General features: G+C 41.8%; 1 protein-coding gene across 1 annotated transcript in view; it reads left to right on the top strand.

Annotated features, from left to right (window-relative positions):
• Window positions 1-4,836: 4,836 nt before the first annotated feature.
• Window positions 4,837-18,034, top strand: part of LOC111655880 (receptor-type tyrosine-protein phosphatase F-like) — a 127,271-nt gene continuing 114,073 nt past the window's right edge. The window contains 1 exon segment of the mRNA XM_087174274.1: window positions 4,837-5,188. The gene's annotated coding sequence lies outside the window, so the exon portion shown is untranslated.

The raw sequence follows: 18,034 nt of genomic DNA, 5'->3' as shown, positions 1-18,034 counted from the left end.
AGCACCCAGTTTAAGTCCATCAAATTTGCCTGTTCAGGGTGTTTTAGTGCCCTCTGCTGTCATTGCGGTGTCTCTGTTCATCTTTTCTCTTAGAAATTTATAATCCGAATTGTTTTTGAAAATTAAATGCTATTAAATAGGCTGTGTTTCATTATCATCAAAAATGAAAATGACGGGTAATAATAGATTATGACGGAATTTTTACGACCCTGTCCGTCAAAATGACAGACAACGAGAATCTCTAATGCAACCACTGGTCTGAAAATTAGGTGAGAAAGAAGTGAATTGAACCATGCAGGCAGGAGTGAGGGGAGTGGACGCCATTGAAGGTCACCTGCTAAGACATGTTTGGATAAATGGAGCCAACATCCATATCATTGATTGCCAACTTACCCTTTGAAGTTGCAGAGAGTTGCATTGAGTCCCTTGTCTTGCACACCATTCTTGACCCTGCTATATGCCTCACCTCATTGGGGAACTCTTTAGTGCTGGAGTAGTGATTATTACTCCCCAGTAGGACTGTGCAGAAATTAGACATGCTAGATAAAGCAATAAAAATGATGCTACATCACTTGTGCTTGCATCTTACAAACATCACCACCTCCCGTATTGCATATTTCACCCTAAAGCGACGACTCAGAGCCACCCGCTTCTTTGCTTTCATCGCAACCCCCTTACCCCTCACTGAGTGCAGTATGCAAGGAAGTCGGTCTCTGGAGAGGTTCAGGGAGCGCAGGGGGCCAGAGGGTAGAGAGGGGCACAATGCTGTAGAGTGCCTCAATGTCGCTTCATTTCCCCATTTTAATTGGGCTATCTAAATGCATCCCCGGTTTGTCAATACCCGCCGGGGTCCCAGATAAAAATGATTTGTCTCTTGCATTCTGCGGCATGCTCTGCTGTTCCCCTTAGAGAGCGTGCCCTGCCAGTTGTCAGCAGCAGAGTGTAATGGAGAGTGCTCGTTGTTTTTGATTTTCAATGAGTAGCAGGAAAACAGGTGCCTTCCTCCATCACTTCTACCGCTCTTCCTTTAGTCATTTTTTTTCTTTTTCTAGTACTCTCATTCTGTCTGTAACTAACAAGTCAATGTAGGCATGCAGTCACACCCACCTGTATGAACATATATACTTAGACCAAGGCACTGGACACATGCACAGATTCACATGCTCTACACACACACAGACACATATTTGTACAGGCACGTACACATGCCGGCACTCACTGAAGGTCAGCATCGTGAAGCCAATCTTATCTGTGTTTTTATGTACTCAGTTTCCCACTGTCCTTGTGTTTTTCACACCTCCTGTCGCCATGTGCCATCACCTTCCCTCTCAGCACTGGAGCCAGTGTTATCTGCAGACAGTCCTGAGAAAGATTCAGGGCCAAAAGTGTGCCCTTAGTGTTTGGAATGTGGTGCAGAAATACGATTCACACACACTATTTGACATTTTCATTTTCATTTTGTGCAGCACAGGGATACATTACTTTGCATGTTAAAGATTACCATTTTGTGCTTCACTAGATACTCTCTGCAAGTGCTGCTTTTTAGTCTCTTATCTGATCGATGATAATTTTGGTGTTTTATTGTATGTTTCCAAATGCTTCCTGCATAGTTTAAGCTATCCCTGTAACTCATCTCGTCACAGATCACAGTCTAACGTGAAATGTCACATTGGCGATTTGTGAGAACCCATGTTTGTGAGTAATGACACGATCCATGCATGTGAAATAAATAGCAGCACAATTACAATCTGGAGGTAGATTAGTTAACAAACAGGTAACAGCAGTAGCCAAGCCTCAGTAAATTGTGAATTGGGCTGGGAATTCTAAACTAACAGGTGTTGCCCAGCTGTGCTTGTGGACATGATGACATAGTGCAAGTCTTAAGAGCCCATCAGCAGGAGCACACTGACTTTCACGGCCCAGTGTTTATGACACAGGTCAGCATTTTTTCACTGGCATGCAGCTAGAATTCAGTGACCTCTCTGGATCTGAATGGGGAGATAAAGCATGTCACTTAACGGATGTTTTTTCGAATACCATTATTTTAGATATTAGATAATAGCATACTTGCATGTGGTTTTAGATGACTGCAGACTGCAATATTTGGAACTGCAACAAACACAGTATATCCTTGTTATGATATATATCATTCATTCAGTCAATGTGTGCTCTTCTGACCCTACACCAAGAAACTTATTTTCTTACCTCAAAGCTGAACCTTTCTAAAATGTTTTGGCAGACTTGTTAGATGGTGCAGACAGTTATATTGATAAAGCCCAAGGCCAATGTGATTCATCTACAGCAGCCAGTGCAGTTTCCCATCAGATGATGACTGTAGCTCTCACAGAGGAGCTGAGGTGTCTGGCTTGATCCAGGTGTTCTTCACCTGCAGATAACCCCAGAGCTACACAACTGACTGTGTACATGCAATAACTCACAAAATAAAGCCAGAGAACCCAGAAAAAACAATGATCTCACAAAATCAGGCTTTCACTCAAATCTATTAACTGGGTATTGTTAGCAGACTGGCTTAAGACTGGGAGAGGCTGGCTCCTTCAGACTGAAGAGGTTGTCAACCTTTTTTTAAGTCTAATGAAATGAGCGGGGGATGGGTGGTTGTCACAATGTTATAAATTCTCAGACTTGGTAGGGGGTGTTTCCAAATCTTTTCAAACTAGTGGGGGGTGGGGCAAAAGATAAGTCCTAAAACTGCCTGAGCTACAAAAACTTGCTTGAGGCCACAGTTTTAATCTTGCATAGGGGGTTACTGCTCAGTTCCATCTGTGTTTTGAGTTTTACATTGCACTAAAATGAGATTACACTAGAGATTAAATGTCTCATGTTGTGCAGCTGACACAATACACAACATTATTGTACCTTACAATTAATTTTTCTCTGCCACTCTGCTAAAACTACCATCTGATAATCTTCATTTCTACCTTTTACTGCTGTGCGATTTGCTCAGCGATTTGGTTTCAGATGAATGTGACATTTGAGCTGGCACAGACTGTTTACACCCACAAAAATACTTTTTCTCCTCTCCTCGGGGGTGTGTAGGTGTAATAATTATTCTCCAGAAGGTTCCCTCAAACTCTCATTAGTTTGGAAAGGATGAGAGGTTTCCAATATGTCCAGATTGGTTGTTCTCCTTTTTGCATATAGCTGTGTGATAGTTGTGTTGACATTTTAGGAAGTTTTTGCATGCTTGAGATCCCATTTTTTTTATTAGTAAGACTACTGCAGCATATACAGCAGGAATGTATTTATATTTTAGGCTGTTCAAATGGAATTACTTTTTAATCAGATGACCCAAATCCCATTTGTTCTAAACTAGAATGAAAGTTAAAGATAAAACAGTTCTTTCCCTTGCTGAAAAGTCTGTTGTGTGCACAGATCTGCAGCCTCCAGTAAAATCAGACTGTCTCCCATTGTTAACAACAAAGAGAAATGTAGAACACATTGCAGTTCGCCATTTCCTTCAGCAGAGTTTGAGCCTAGAAGATATTCAACTTTGCTGCTCTTAGTGGAAACACTCATAAGTGCTTTTTAGAACCTCAATCTGAATATCTTTTATTATGTTAGTTTCCTTAAGGTACTGCAGTGTATCAGCAGTACTGCCCTATTTAGATTAATAGGAATTACACTAGCCAGCAGTATGGCAAAGATAAAATTTGTCCTTTCAGGAAATATTAACATATTATGATGCAGTTGTTGTGAATAATTTAATTATTAATGCAGCACAATACTATGCATGGCCTCATCTAAAAACATTGGTCTCAGTCTAGGTCATGGCTTGCAGTGTCAGCAATGCCACTGATACATTAAAAAAGAAAAAACCATTGCTACGTTGAGGGCGAAACATTGTTGAAGCATTGCGGGATGAGTCAAGTAACAGTCCACACAGTATTATGGGGATAAATGAGCAAACCTCTCCCCAAGGTCCCGAGGCTCTGTGATCTATTAAGGCGCTGTCGTCTCGGATGGTGAATCTCAGAGAGTGAGGGAATTTTGGGGGAAGAGAATGGTTGTGCTGACATCCTCTCTCAGTGCAATCCCTTGTCCTTGTAGAACGGAAGAGAAAAACAGCACCAGAGGCTGACTTGGCTGTTCCTCTGAGCTCCATCATAAATCCGACTGAACATTTCTGAACATCTGTTGTGGATGATTAGCTCCATGGCTAGCAGAGTTTGACCAGAGGGAGCGAGAAGCAGTGTGTTTGGGAGTTGTGTGTGTGTGTACACTCAACGCCTTGCTGATTTAAGAATGAGAATTTTGCATATTTATTTACCTACGCCCTTTTTTTTTTTTTTTTTTTTTTTTTTTTAAGAAAGAGAGAGGAGGCCAAATTATTTTTGAAACAGTTTCATCAGCCAAAAAACATGTTACTGCACATGTGTTGGCACAGTCCTCTGGGAATACTTTTATGTTTCAAGGTCACACTTTGTTAACCTCTTTGTTTCAGCGATAATGACACTGCAAATTGATTTTGAAGTACATGCAGGAGTTCCATTTAAAAGTGGAATTGGAGATGTTGGACGTGTCAGACAACCTGCCGTCAGGTTTATGATGGCATATGAGCTTACATTAGGTCACATTCTCTCCCTGGAAGGTGGTTAATAGATAAGCCTATATGGAGTCTCAAAGCTGCAGCAATACGTAACATCACGTGTACTTGTGCCTCAAACCTTTTTACTCACATGCAGGTGCGCCACAAAATTGTCTCTCATTGGTCAAGGTTCAAAAGGTAAGGCCCTGCAGCCCCCTCCCTCTTCTTACTGAAATCTGACACCAGTGACATCACATGGTGGGTTTGGCTTCTCCCAGGCAGTCCCTCAACACCCGTTCAGTGTGAGAACAAGCTCTGCCTCTGAAGGATCTCTCCCCAAGCCACATTGCTCGATAGCCACAGCTGGAAACGCATTGCTGGGGAGCCAAAAGACAGTTCCTGTGGTTTAAAGAAACGGTGTGAATGGGATAACTGAGCAGGAACTGGAGACTACTTCCTCTCACATACTTTTTCATAAGACATCTTCCAGGGATAATCTTTCGTGGATACTGGTGGATTTTCTTTTCTAGGATTTGGATTTTCTTCTCTCTCTCTCTCTCTCTCTCTCTCTGGAATAAGTGCCTCACAATAGAAAGGAATAGAGCGGATTTATCTATAAGTGGACGTAATTGACATGCATAGGTAAGTCTGAATTTTGTACCACAGTAATCTTCTAATGTATCAGGGAAGAAAAGAAAAGTTTTATTATTTCTTTTAAAAAAAAAATGAGGCACAGGTGCATTTTTTGAAACTGACTGAGCTGTCCTAAACTCTGAACTTTTTCTGTCCGTATGTCCCGGCACCACTATGTGTTATTTCTCATCTTGGGATATACCTTTTACAAGTTGCCTCTTACAATAAAAGTAACAAAGTAAGTTGATGTGTTACACTTCAATGGTCAGGTATTTTCTTACTATTCTTTTGTCCCCTTTTCTTTTGTCCTTGCTCACTCTTGCTTGTTAAGCCAAAACAATAGTTTAACCTCGTCTTGGCTTAGCTCTATTGGCTGTCTCTCTGGCAAATTGCCCTGTCTGGTGCGAGCCCTCCCCTACGTATTCAGAGGACGTTGAATAGAAGGGCCATAGAATGTCCCCTAGCTACCGCTGCTAAGGTGAGGCACCCTGCCGTTCTACTGCATTAGGCCTACACTGAGGCCAAACAACCTGTTTTTCCAGTTGTCTTTATCTCCCCGGGCAATCTGGAGGGTAAAGTTTCAGCGACAAGAATTCCAGTTAGAAGGAGACACTGAAAGGCTTTGAAATCCCAGATAATTGTAGAGGGGAACTTTTGGAAGTCACAAATTATGATTTTCAGAAAATGTTTAGGCCTCGGTTTCAACAAAGTATAACTTGTAAGACATGTTTCTTAGCATGATTTAAAGGTTTGAAGTTTGTTTGTCTTCTACTGGCTAAATCATACTTGAAAGACATTTTTGGGGAAGATGTGAATGAAGTCACCTGAAAACTTTTTTTGCCCCTTCAACAAAGATTAACCAGCTCTAAATGTTCCCTTCAGCTTTAATCGTGTCTTAAATCTTTTGTATCTTTTTTTTTATTACAACATAAAACTTTTATACGCTTTGAGGAACTTTTGGACTGAGTTCATCTTGCTCTTGGACACAATAAATGTGGCAGTTGTTTCACAATACTTTCATTGCCTAATACAAGGAGCTGGTTTCAGTGGGAAAAATATTCTTTTTGCTCTTTTCCATCAAAGCTGTCTTAAGTTTTCAAAGAACATAGTGTAGATAACATGTCTGTCTTGTTTTGTTTGGCAGTTGAAATGACTAGACTTACCCCACGGGTCCGTCTTACTGCAATGGGAACTTTGTGTTTTCTCTCTTAGTTGTACCAAAGCTCAACTTGTTTTTCTGTTTTGTATTGTTTATATCTTTCCTTTTTAGTTAATGATTCACGAGTACAAACTTCACTGTGTAACTCACCCCTTTTAGTCTTGACTTGGAGGGATTACCCAGACTTGATTAAAAAAAAATGACCTTGAGGCGAAACACAATATGGACACAACTGTTAAAATGTTGCTCAGCTGCTCAGTAGCATAAACAAACAGGACAAAAAACTGTCAGCCATGGTCATTTTAAACAAAGCCAATTCCTGCCCACATTGGGTGACCTGTAGGTCGTCCTCCTTCACCTCCACCATGCAGGCCACTGACCTTAATTCCACTTTTACGACTACGTCACAGTCACTTCGTCACCGGCAATGTTCCAGAGAAACATTAAGTGATGTCTAGGATATGACCTGGGGAAATCACTACAGCCATTTGTGTACCACTGCTCTTTATTAAATTCCCCCGACTAAACATACAAAATATCCCTCACTTAAATGTCTGCCCTGGCTGAGCTCCTTCCTTTGGAATAAATTACCCTGTGTGGAACAGTCAATCACTCAATCTCTCTCCCCATCGGATTCCTCAAAAGTAATTATGGGCTGAGCATATGGATTTTTCCATAGAACTTGATTTCTCATCATCTGTGAATTGGGTGATGTGTAATGGCCTGTTAACGCATGATGGATCTGCTTAATCACTCTTATCCCAGTTGGGACATGAAAGAGGTTGCTTACAATCACAGATCAATGTCTGTGAAGGCGATTGTGTCAGTGGAGCCAGACATTTGTCTATGATGCATACTGTAAGAAGACAGAAAATCTACCAGCTCATTGTTGGGTTATTAAAGTTCAAAGCTTAGACTTGGCAGCATGGACTTGTTTATGATAATGTTTCAGACTTTGATTTCCAGCAGAGGTGGCATTTTTTTTTTTTTTTTTCATTTGTTCTTGTGTCAGAAATTGTTGCCTGATTGTGACAAGGTCATGAGTTGTAGGTTTATGATGACAAGGCCTAATTGTCAATCCTCTGTTCTGTGCTAAATGACATGTTTATGCAGTGAGGCATGAGTGAGCCAGATACGTCCTGGGTAATGTGCGATGTCAGTCAGCGGCCACTGCCTGTGTGATGTGTTAGCTGTGCTGATAGTCACTTTCTGGTCTCAGTTGTGACACTTCTTTCTTGAAGACAGTCACTCATTCATTGTGACAGGTGCTGAGAAGGTTTTTTTTTTTTTAAAAAACGGGCTACTTTGCCACTAAAATCACCCGTGTTTTGACAAGAACGCTTTTCCTCAGCTGCCCCAAGCAGAGAGCTCATTTGATTGAACTAGGTCTATGCCTAAGCTTTGGCATCTACACAGGCTTACTAAACACACGTTAGGTTTTGACATATTCAAGATGAGATCATATCCAAATAAGCAGACAGGTTTATTTTAAGTAAGGTGATGTTATTTTTGTCACCAATTAGGGATGAATGGAAAGGGTCTTGTAAAAATCCACTCCATCTGTGGCAGTGCAGCTTTAGCTCACTGTCTCTTTAAAGTGATTTCGAAAACAAGTGGATCATCACGCTCAGGCTTAGATCATATTCATCTCTTTTCTTTCCTTCAGCCCTTTTTTCACATTATATATATTCAGCATTTTAAATGTATCTATCTGCATTTTATGCCCAGTTATAGCCAGCCATCAGAGGTCTGTTTGTGCTTGTAGCCTTGCACCTTCCATTTAAACCTTAGCTCTTTGCATTGCAGCCATGGGTTTCTCAATGGGAACACAAATCCGCTTTGTCAGAGAGGACATTTCCCTCCTTGCACAAAACTCATTTCAATTCCACATCATCCCATTACGCCTCCACATTGATTGAAACAGCCTCCATTTTCAGGGGCAGCTGCATTTTTATGTACTCTGTATGTATGACAAGGCCAAAGCTTATACTTGTGTATGTGGAATGTGCAGCGATGCAAGACATACAGCCATGACTAATCTAAATTCTTCTGTGTTTTAAACTATTTTCTGAAAATAGAAGAGTACGGGTCAATCTTGTTGCTCCGTTGCATTATACCGTTAATTTCCTTGATGCTATATTGTTGAATTAATGTATGATAGCAGACTATTATCATATACCTTAAACAGCCTTTTCTGCAGAAAGACAAGTCCAGATTGGTTGCCTGTGGGCTGCCATTAAAAGGGAATTAAAGGTTGCAGCTTTACCTTGCTCTTTAACATAGCGGGATAACTGTCATGCTAAACTGCAGCAAAGCAAATGAAATTAAATGTGGGCTTCATTTATTTGGTGCATCACCAGCACCCTTGTCTGCTCAGCTTTCCAATTTATTTAAATGCCTGGCTTAAACTAAACATTCTGCTTGATTACTTCCTCAGCTTTCCCGTCACTTTCTCCTAAGTTCAGTAATGTATTTTGTGATCATACATAGCAGCATTAGGTCTGGCCTTTCACACACAATCCATAAGGTATCATATAATGGAATAATAAGACTTCATAGTCTCGGCTACCCATACACAGATTTGTATGCAGTCACACTATTGTCTGAAAGAACAGCACGTGTGTTGCATGTTTCACTGTGAAAAAAATATTCAGCACCAGCACAACATTTAGCTTTTGTTCATCTTGTGGTTCATCTTCACACACAGGCAATGTCTCCTCCTCCTGCACAACTCTGAGGTCCCCTGCTTGTTTTGGGAAGATGGATGGAGATTCATTTGGTTTCATTATAATGCCTGACTTATTTATAGCCTGCCTGTGCAGCGCCTGTTGGCCCACTGTGGCCCTGTAAGGATGCTGGGGGCTGAGGCGTTGATGAAACATTCCTGTGTCCAGGGGGTATTCTCTGAGGAGAGCTCTGCTTGTTTAAGGGAGGGCAGCGGGGTGACAATGTAAGAACCATGGGCAAGGCCACTGAAATCTAATTCCACCAGCCTTGCCTAGCTACAGCATTCCTGTTTGAGAGCTTTCTTACACTGTGGGGGTGTTGTAATGACACCACATAGCCGAACAACATGGGAGAAACTATATGAAATGATCTGAGCCTATGAATTTAGTTACTACAAAAAAAGGGGAAGGGGAAACTTCATTAGAAAAAATAGTTCCCCTGAAACACACTTTCATACATTGCTTATGCACAGTTTGGAGTTTGGAGTTCCACAGCACCAGTCCCAAACCTTTATCTGGATCTCCCCCTTCAGCCTCAGAGATTACTGCTTCACAACCCTGGAGCAGGGATGCTGTCTGCCTGGTAATTTGATGGCTAATCCCCTGCCTCTTCCCTACAAATCTCTTCCCTGATAAAGGGGTTGCTTCTACATTAGTAAACATGGGAGACTGGGCTGCCTTGGCTGCCAGTCAGACAAGAGGACTGGTTGAGGAAAGGGGGAACTGGTTATCAGTTCCTCCTTTATAGTTAAAAGGAAAGCCCCTTTACATCTTACGCTGTAAACTCAACAAGCTTGCTCATAAGGCAATCTAATTTTATGTATGAAGTAAATAATGTATAGTACATTTTTTGCACATTTTGTCAAAGCATGAGGAAAATCCCCTTTGCTCATCTCATGTGGCTACTAGTGGTTTTAATGGTTTGATAGTGAGCTGTGAATGTCGCAAAGTGTTTTCCTTTACACTGAGTTGCCATACAGGCCATTGTTAATGCACATTCATGAGCTTTTTGACCTGAATATGTTATCCTCATGATCATTGTGCTACTGCCACAGCTAGACACGATGGCTCAGTTAAAAGGAATCAATTTCCTCAGATCTCTACACAGACTACCATTGGACTGTATGGACTGACTACATGACCAAGCATTGCTAGATTGCAGTCTGTAGTCCTCATAGGAGTTTTATTAGGGCCTGTGTCCATATAACATTTTTCTCTGGCATAAAAGCGCAGGCAGGGCGCTGGGGTGCGTTTCATCCCAGCACTTCATCAAAAAAGCACCATGCATGGGTTTTGTTTCTATGACAACATATCACCACTGCTGTTGTATGACAGACTAGCATCACCCCTTTGCTTTTTTATTACTGTTTGTTTGACATTGTTGATGACATGTTGATAAAAGCACAACAGCAACATTCAGTGTCCGTCCGATCTGCTCCCACAAATGGGTTTTTCTGTCTTTGACATATCACACAGCTCAGGATAGACAGACACAGCCTGAACAAGCTTCTCCTCCATTTTCTTGGTTACCACAGTGTTGAGTCCCACCTCATCTGAATGGTTGCCTGAATAGGAGCTACAGTGACGATACCAGTGCTTTTCCGGAAAGTTCAGAAACTTTCAACTAGTCATGCTCGGAGTGGCTGAACAAAAAAGGTCTGCAGCACTTTATCTCCAGGCGGCCACTCTCTCTTATCATTGGGAAGAACTGAAAAAAGACACTAGCGCTCAGAAAGAAATGCTGTATGGACACACGCCCTTAGGAAATGTTAGTCTATGCCACTTGCATGATTTCTGTTTCCTGGATGGTTGTTCACCTCCTGTGATGGTGTGTCAACAGAACACTAAGCCTGGGAATCAAAACTGATGCCTTGAGCCCAAACATGCTCAACCAAGTTTAATAGCACATGGCAAGATAGCATTTAAGCAGTCTATGGAATAACTTCAGCTTGATGACTGCAACATCGGCTGTGATGGCTTCTCATTTGTTGACCTGACAGAGGCACTTTAGGCGTCAGGGTGGATCTGGTCGGATGAGTGACAGGTCCTATCCCTGCATGTCTTTCTGTATGTGTAACGGCCTGGTGTTCAGTCTCATCATTGTCAGAGAGCGAGATGATATGTCAGGAAGAATTTGGTGAGCTTTCTGTTTTCAGCACCTCGTAGACCAGTCAAACATCACAACTATACAAATGAACCGCAGAAGGCTCCTAGTTTTGTGTATTTGTGCTTTTTTTGATCTTGTAATCATGTCTGCAAATGCTAGCACAACACTTTTGCCTTTACTCACACGTCCTTGAACAACATTTATGTAAATTGGTGAGTCAAAACTTTAGTCACAGCACTAGTTTTTCTATTATTTCAGCTTCTTAATTGATTTTTCAACATGTCATTGTAATGATTGAAATGACCTTTTTTTTTTTTTTTTTTTTTTTTTTTTTTTTTTACAGATTTCTCCATAAATGGCACTAATTTATTTTCTGAAGATCAAATCTCTGGCTTATTCACGTATCATTTCTGCACTTCTTTCATAGACCACTTGATCTAAATACAAGTTTGCTTGATTGGATGTATTTGCACTGGCACTGAATCACAAGAGAAGCTCTTGTCTAGATTTTTTATGAAGTGGATTTTCATCTATTTGATTAGTCAGTAAAATCCTATGACTCACATTCAGCCCAGAATTTCTCTAACTGGATGTGTCCAAGAGATCATTTTATATTTGTGTGTGTGTGTGTGTGTGTGTGTGTGTGTGTGTGTGTGTGTGTGTGTGTGTGTGTGTGTGTGTGTGTGTGTGTGTGTGTGTGTGTGTGTGTGTGTGCGCACACACTGAGTGTATGTATTGCGTGTATATGTCTTGTTAGCCAAGCTACAGAACAGTGACTCTACACTGGTGGTAATTGATAGTCTGGAGGCTGTCTCAGCTGCAGGTAAATCCTATCTGCAGCTGTACTGTGAAGGAGAGGGTCGGGGTAGGAGAGAGAGTATAAATAAGTCTTCCAAGGACTAAGGGTTTCAGAATAACTAGAGGGATGGTGGGGGGAAAAAGGACCAGAAAAGCAGATAGCATAGCTGAAAGACAGGCTGATAATGGGGGAAATGTTAAATATGGGATAGGTCCCTCGCGGGCAGTTAACATTTCTTCAAGATAGCCCAGGCTTAAATGTACATCTAGGCTGCATTTTTCTCAAGAACATTGAACTGTGGATTACCCCATGTCATCTTTTGTTCTGTACCCATTGGTGCCTAGTGCACAAAACTAAGTGCAGAGGCTTAGATGTGGCTTTTGCCTCTTTTCAAACACTTCCATCAGATTGACAGAGTGAAATTCAGTCCACGCTTTGCCAGGGAGATGTACTGTAGAGAGAAAGCAAGAGAGAGCAAAAGGGGAGAGCACGGTGGAGTGAGACTGGTCCCGGTGAGAGATTCATTGGTAGTAATGAGGGCGTTGGTGGAGTGCAGGGCATCGTGTTGTGGCTCCGGCCTGTCAGTAGAATGGAGCTTGCTAGTCAGCTGGCAATCGATTGTTCTGCTCACAACCTCGCCCGCCTGTTGTTCTTCACTCTTGCTGTCTGTCAACCTGCCACCCAGAGATGGAGGACGAAACGGAATCCTCTCCCAGACGACAGATACAGTGTCCAGATACTTTCTCATTACCTGAAAGGTGGCCTGAGGTGAGGTGGGGAGGAAGGCAGGTTTGACTCCACATTTCCAGCCAATGCAACATGAAGAGAGAGCCTCAGGAGTAGCATCATCATAATTCCAGTTTATTTTTGCCTATGGCTGTTAACTATCAGCATTCGGTTGGTTTGTTAAATAGAGATATAAATATTTGTAATTTTTACTTGATGGAAGACTTAAAAAGATTAGTTAATGATCAAATTTAGTGTTGAATTCTCTTCTATAAAAAGCACTAGAGAATTTTGAGGCATCTGCCCTTGTTACCAAAAAGGAATACAGTTTCCCGCTCTACTCATATCATGTAGGACAAAATGTTGGATTAGACACTCAGTGAGGACAGACACGCCAGGTTTGTGGTGAGTTTGGAGTCTACATCTCTGGGTTTATTGCACCATAGCACAGTCCTGGTTTTAGGAGGACTGAAGTTGTCTGATGAACATAGTCTAAGCTGAGAGGCCCCTGCTTCTCTTGCCCTTTATCCACTGGCCCCTGCCTATTCCACACTCATCTCTTTTACATTTTAAATCCTCAGGCCTCCAGAGAGAGATGGGGATATATGGTTCCATCTGCTCCAACAGACTGGCTCATGGCTCACACAGAGAGAAAGAGACAGAGAAGGAGACATGGCCAGGGAGAGAGCGAGAGGGGGAGAGGGAGAAATGGGGGGATGGAGACAAACACAGACTGACAGAAAGACAGAAAGGCTTATTAGAATCTGCCTTTTTTCACTAGTTAGACAGGGACTGAGAGGATAACTGCCGGGAATAGAAGGCAGGAAAGGAGCTGGATTAGGATCTTGGGGATTCTCTTTTTCCACATTTGCAATGGCAACTAACCCATGTTAAATCTGTTAGGACTTAACCATTTTAGGTAGAGCAGTCTTGGCTTTTCTTTGTGTTACACATAGTTTTTTTGTTTCAAGGTAGGTCTCAGTGTACCTTGTTAATTCCTCCAAACTCAGTTCTCATCAATGGGTCCTCCTTTCTAAATATACCCTTATGCTTTGCCTCAGACACCATCAGATGCAATGTTTCTGTTTCCCACCACAAATGCTTGCTGTTTTTCCCAGCCTTCCCTGAGTTAGTCTAACCCTTCCCTGTGTCAACACTGGGTTTACTCCTCTGTGCCTTGGACTGCAGAGGGTTGTTTTCCCTGTGTCTTCTACGTGCTATGTTGTAAGGTGAAATAATAAAAGCACTGTGTCAATATACAGTTTCATCTCCGCATTTCAGCTCTGACTGAAGACAAACAAACCCAACGCCATCCAGTACACTATGAAAAATTCATTCTGTCATAAAGTGAATGTAGGCTACAGTTACTTGTCCTCACCTCTGTGTTTAGTGGTGGTTTGTTCTGTGGGAATATCATTGCTGATACTGCAGTTGCTCAGAAGTAGATTTGCATAAAAGGACGTGGAGAGATAATGAGCAGCTTTCAAGATTACAATTGGACAAGCACAGCCCAGCCTCCCAGTGTCCATGAATGGATGAATGATCTTTTTTATTTATTTATGTATTTTTTGACTAATAGCCAATGGTAGCACTCTGACTAATCCATTCACAGCCAATTTGAACCCTGTCAGTGTGAATAGGCAAATCCTTATTTCTGTAGAAATGTGTACAAAGTAGAGGTAATATGGAGAAACTCACATGTTGAGGTCTGTCTGGCTAAGTCTGTGAATTAAATACCTGACGAATCATGGTATTTAATCACATTGATGAAAGAATCCTGCAAATCCAATCCAATCCAATACTGCCTTAAAGCTGTCTGCTCATTGATTTGCATCATTTTCTGCAATGACGAGACATATTAAAGGAATGGAAAGGGCATAGGGGATTGCCTGCTAGTCTCACAATATACAGCCTCCAGATAGCCCAACCCTAGTCCAAAGTATTGTGGCAAACAATTACTAGAGTTGCTGCTCTGTCACTGAGCACTGAGGCCACAGCTTCTTTCACATGTCGGCCTCTGGAGGGTCCCTGCTGGCCAAAGAGCTTCTCTCCCAGGCCGTTACAGTCGCTAATCTGGCCTGACACCAAGCTGATTTACAATACCCCCTAGCCTAAGTACTGACTGACTAGAAGTAATTGATTTAGAACAGTGTAGACACCTGCTGAAGAGTATGAAGCCCTGTAAAGCCCCTCCTACCCTCTTACACAAAGTTAGGCTCTCACCTCCATGCCACCTGTGGAAAATAGATACGCTTAGACCTAAGGATATTGAAGGGATGGTTTCTGGCCAAGTTGGGCAATGCTATTGAGAAAACATGCATATGCAGTGTGTTTTAAGCTTGTATTGTATTCCATACTTCCCATGCTCTAATGTAGTTCTCAAATGCACCACTTTTCTAATATTTCAGCGCTTTCTGGTCGCTAAAAATCCCCCCATGATAGAGCCATGGATTGAGCTGAGCCTGAACAACTGCCTGTGTTTGGCAAGCTATTTATCTATGGAGCTCTGTATTTGCCAGTCTTTCTGCTCACATGCCTTCACTCTGTTTGTCTTTTACTGGCGGAGCTGAGGCTTTCTGCTGAGGAGGTGCTGAGGTTGGGGGGGGGGTTGAAGTCCTCTGTGTGGTGTTAGGGGGGAGTCCATGCCTTCTGTGCCGCCTGCCTAGTCATTTTATGGCACCATCTGTCCACAAGCAAACCGTCAAGTGGTGACGTGTTAGCCCATCTCTTTTGCTTGACAGTGTGAATTTCCTTTTGATATATATGCACATCTGCTGTTGAAAATGTGTCTCAGTTTATATTGCTAATTTAATGTTTGGCCATACCACAGAATCATTCTTAATTATGCAGTAATTCAATTGTAAAACTCTCTAAAAATGTAAACAAACACAAATATTTATATACATTTTATTTCATTCTTTGAACTATTGCAAGGCTATGGGCTTTTAGAGACCCTGAACTGAATACTAAGCTTTGTTTTTTTCTCCATTGGCTTTATTTATAATAAAAAAAAGATTTTTATTTATGTGCCACTTTTCAAAACAAAGATCAATCGCTGTCAGGGGAGAGAGAAAGCAAAGGACAGAGAAGTAAGAAAGAGATAAACCGAGAAGATATATAAGCAAAATAATAATCATAATTATGTTAATACCTATGATGATAAGTACGAGTGTCAAAGTAATCCTGTTGGGATGTCGACAAATGGTATGGAATGTATAGGAAATATGAGTTTTCCATACAAAAGCCCTTAGAATTAAAATATGCTTAAACTGCACTGATTTATATTCTGTTGATGTGGCTCCCAAGATTGGTGCCACTTCAGAAAGCTGTTTCATACAGTCGATTGGTCCAGGTATACACAGCATTGCTTTTATTTGATGAATGTCTGTTTTACATTGAGCCTGCTTTTTGATTTATTGCAGGCCCTTCGCCCAGCACTTTGTAGTGCAAGCCATTTTCTCCTTGCTCTGCAGCTCGACAACGCCAATAATCACTCTCCAATAAATTCAAATGGAAGTGGCACTCTGATATGTCTCTTCTACTCTGTGTAATACATATCAGTGTAATACATATCACCTTTCATTCCCAGATTGATTTGCAGCTGAAAAGATTGGTAGCCCCCCAGAGGTGACTGTAAATCCCCACTTCACCGGCAATTTATGGAGGTGCTTGAGTTTTGTTAAATGTTCACTCAACCAGACTAAATGCCAATCGACATTGTATCATATGGGTGAAGCCAATATGCAATGGTCTTTGCATTCTGTTGAGAGGCAAGTTAGTGCCTCTGTCAGGACATTATCAGGAGCATGGTGCATGAAGTCCAACCCTCATGCGTCACAGATTACATCGCAGTGCGTCACGGTGGCTCTGTGTCATACAGCATATTGTAAATGTCTGCATACATTTTGCATCGCTGCTGTATTATTATACCTAATTTGCAAATGTCCTAAACAAACTACTTGGTGGATTTCATTGAGTCATCCACACAGGCATATACTTTACTCATGTGATTTATTCCCTGAGTGCTTTCATTGTAGGTCAGCATAATCAGTGCTGCCTACTTTTCTATTGCACAACTTAAGGAAGTGCACTCGTCTGTTATAGTGTTTTTCAGTCTCTCAATCTTCATCTTACCAGTAAAACGTTAACAATTAACTCCATGGAATCAGCTTGTAAACAGAAGTGCTGTAGAACTCGATAGGTCACAGGACATTAGCCTTTGTTAGGTGAATTTCAGTGTAGCCCTGTAAAAACGACATGCGCCATCAAGTCTGTGGATACAGCAAGGCTTTCGGAGTTGGAGTGAAAACCTAATTTGGTTACTTTACACTTTCATTTTACAATATGTGGCTCACTGGCTTCCAGTAATTCTCCTGGGGTCTTGTGGTGTACGTTCAATGCTGAGGTGTAACAAAAAAAAAAAAAAAAAAAAAAAAAAGAGCACAGACTTATGAGGGTGAGTCTTCTAGGGCATGGAAAACTAATCAAGGGCCAAAACACTGCTGTCGAAATTCAGCTTGTAACTGTGTTTATGGAGCCGTTGCAGGCTGTGCCAACACAAACCTCTCTGGTCTGGGTTTATCACCTCCAGAGATGGCCATGATTAGCTCCCCACACTGCTAGCCATATATCTCAGCTGTCCCACCTCCCCACGCTCAGGATGACCCATTAAACAGAGACGGAGAAAGAGAGAGAACATGAGTAGGAGGGATGGAAACGATGGAGAGCAGAGATGCTACCTGTAGTTAGTGTAATAGTAGTGTTTACACAGCCTCTGCGCGCTCTCTGCGTACTCTGTCTTACATTGTCTGTTTGTAGACTACTACTTCTGTATGGGTGGCCACTCCTTTGCCACACACATGTACACACGCACACAAAGGGTATTAACTTGAATGACAGGCACCTGATGTGGGTGGCAAACAAGCAAACAGCATAGGTTAGTGTTTTTTGTGAACTCACACAGAGGCTCTTTTGTCCTCAACAGTTTACCGTTTGAGATGCTCACATTCCAGTGTTCCCTTGTTAATTACTTCCCTAAACCTCTTAGTCTTCTGCCTATTATGCAGTGTATATATACTGTATATGTCACGGTCTGCAATACTGAGAACACCCCAGACACTCAAGACTCCAAAGCTTCTTCCTAATGGACTTAGAGAGCGGATGCTCTCATGAATGGCTGGTGATATAGGGTTATTTCTACTTTGTATCATTCAATAACCTTCTCTTCTCTTTCGTGGTGCCTCTGTGCTTAGATGTCATGTTTCCACCACAGCATCCTCTCTCTCTCTCTCTCTCGCTCTCTCTGTCGCTCTCTCCATATATGTGTGTGTGTGTGTGT

The sequence above is a fragment of the Seriola lalandi genome, unplaced genomic scaffold (assembly GCF_002814215.2).
Source record: "Seriola lalandi dorsalis isolate HSWRI2012SDOR001 ecotype SW California unplaced genomic scaffold, Sedor1 jcf7180002054334, whole genome shotgun sequence".
NCBI lineage: Eukaryota > Metazoa > Chordata > Actinopteri > Carangiformes > Carangidae > Seriola > Seriola lalandi.
The sequence above is the reverse complement of the archived record's forward strand: the minus strand, read 5'-3'. Positions and strand labels throughout refer to the sequence as shown.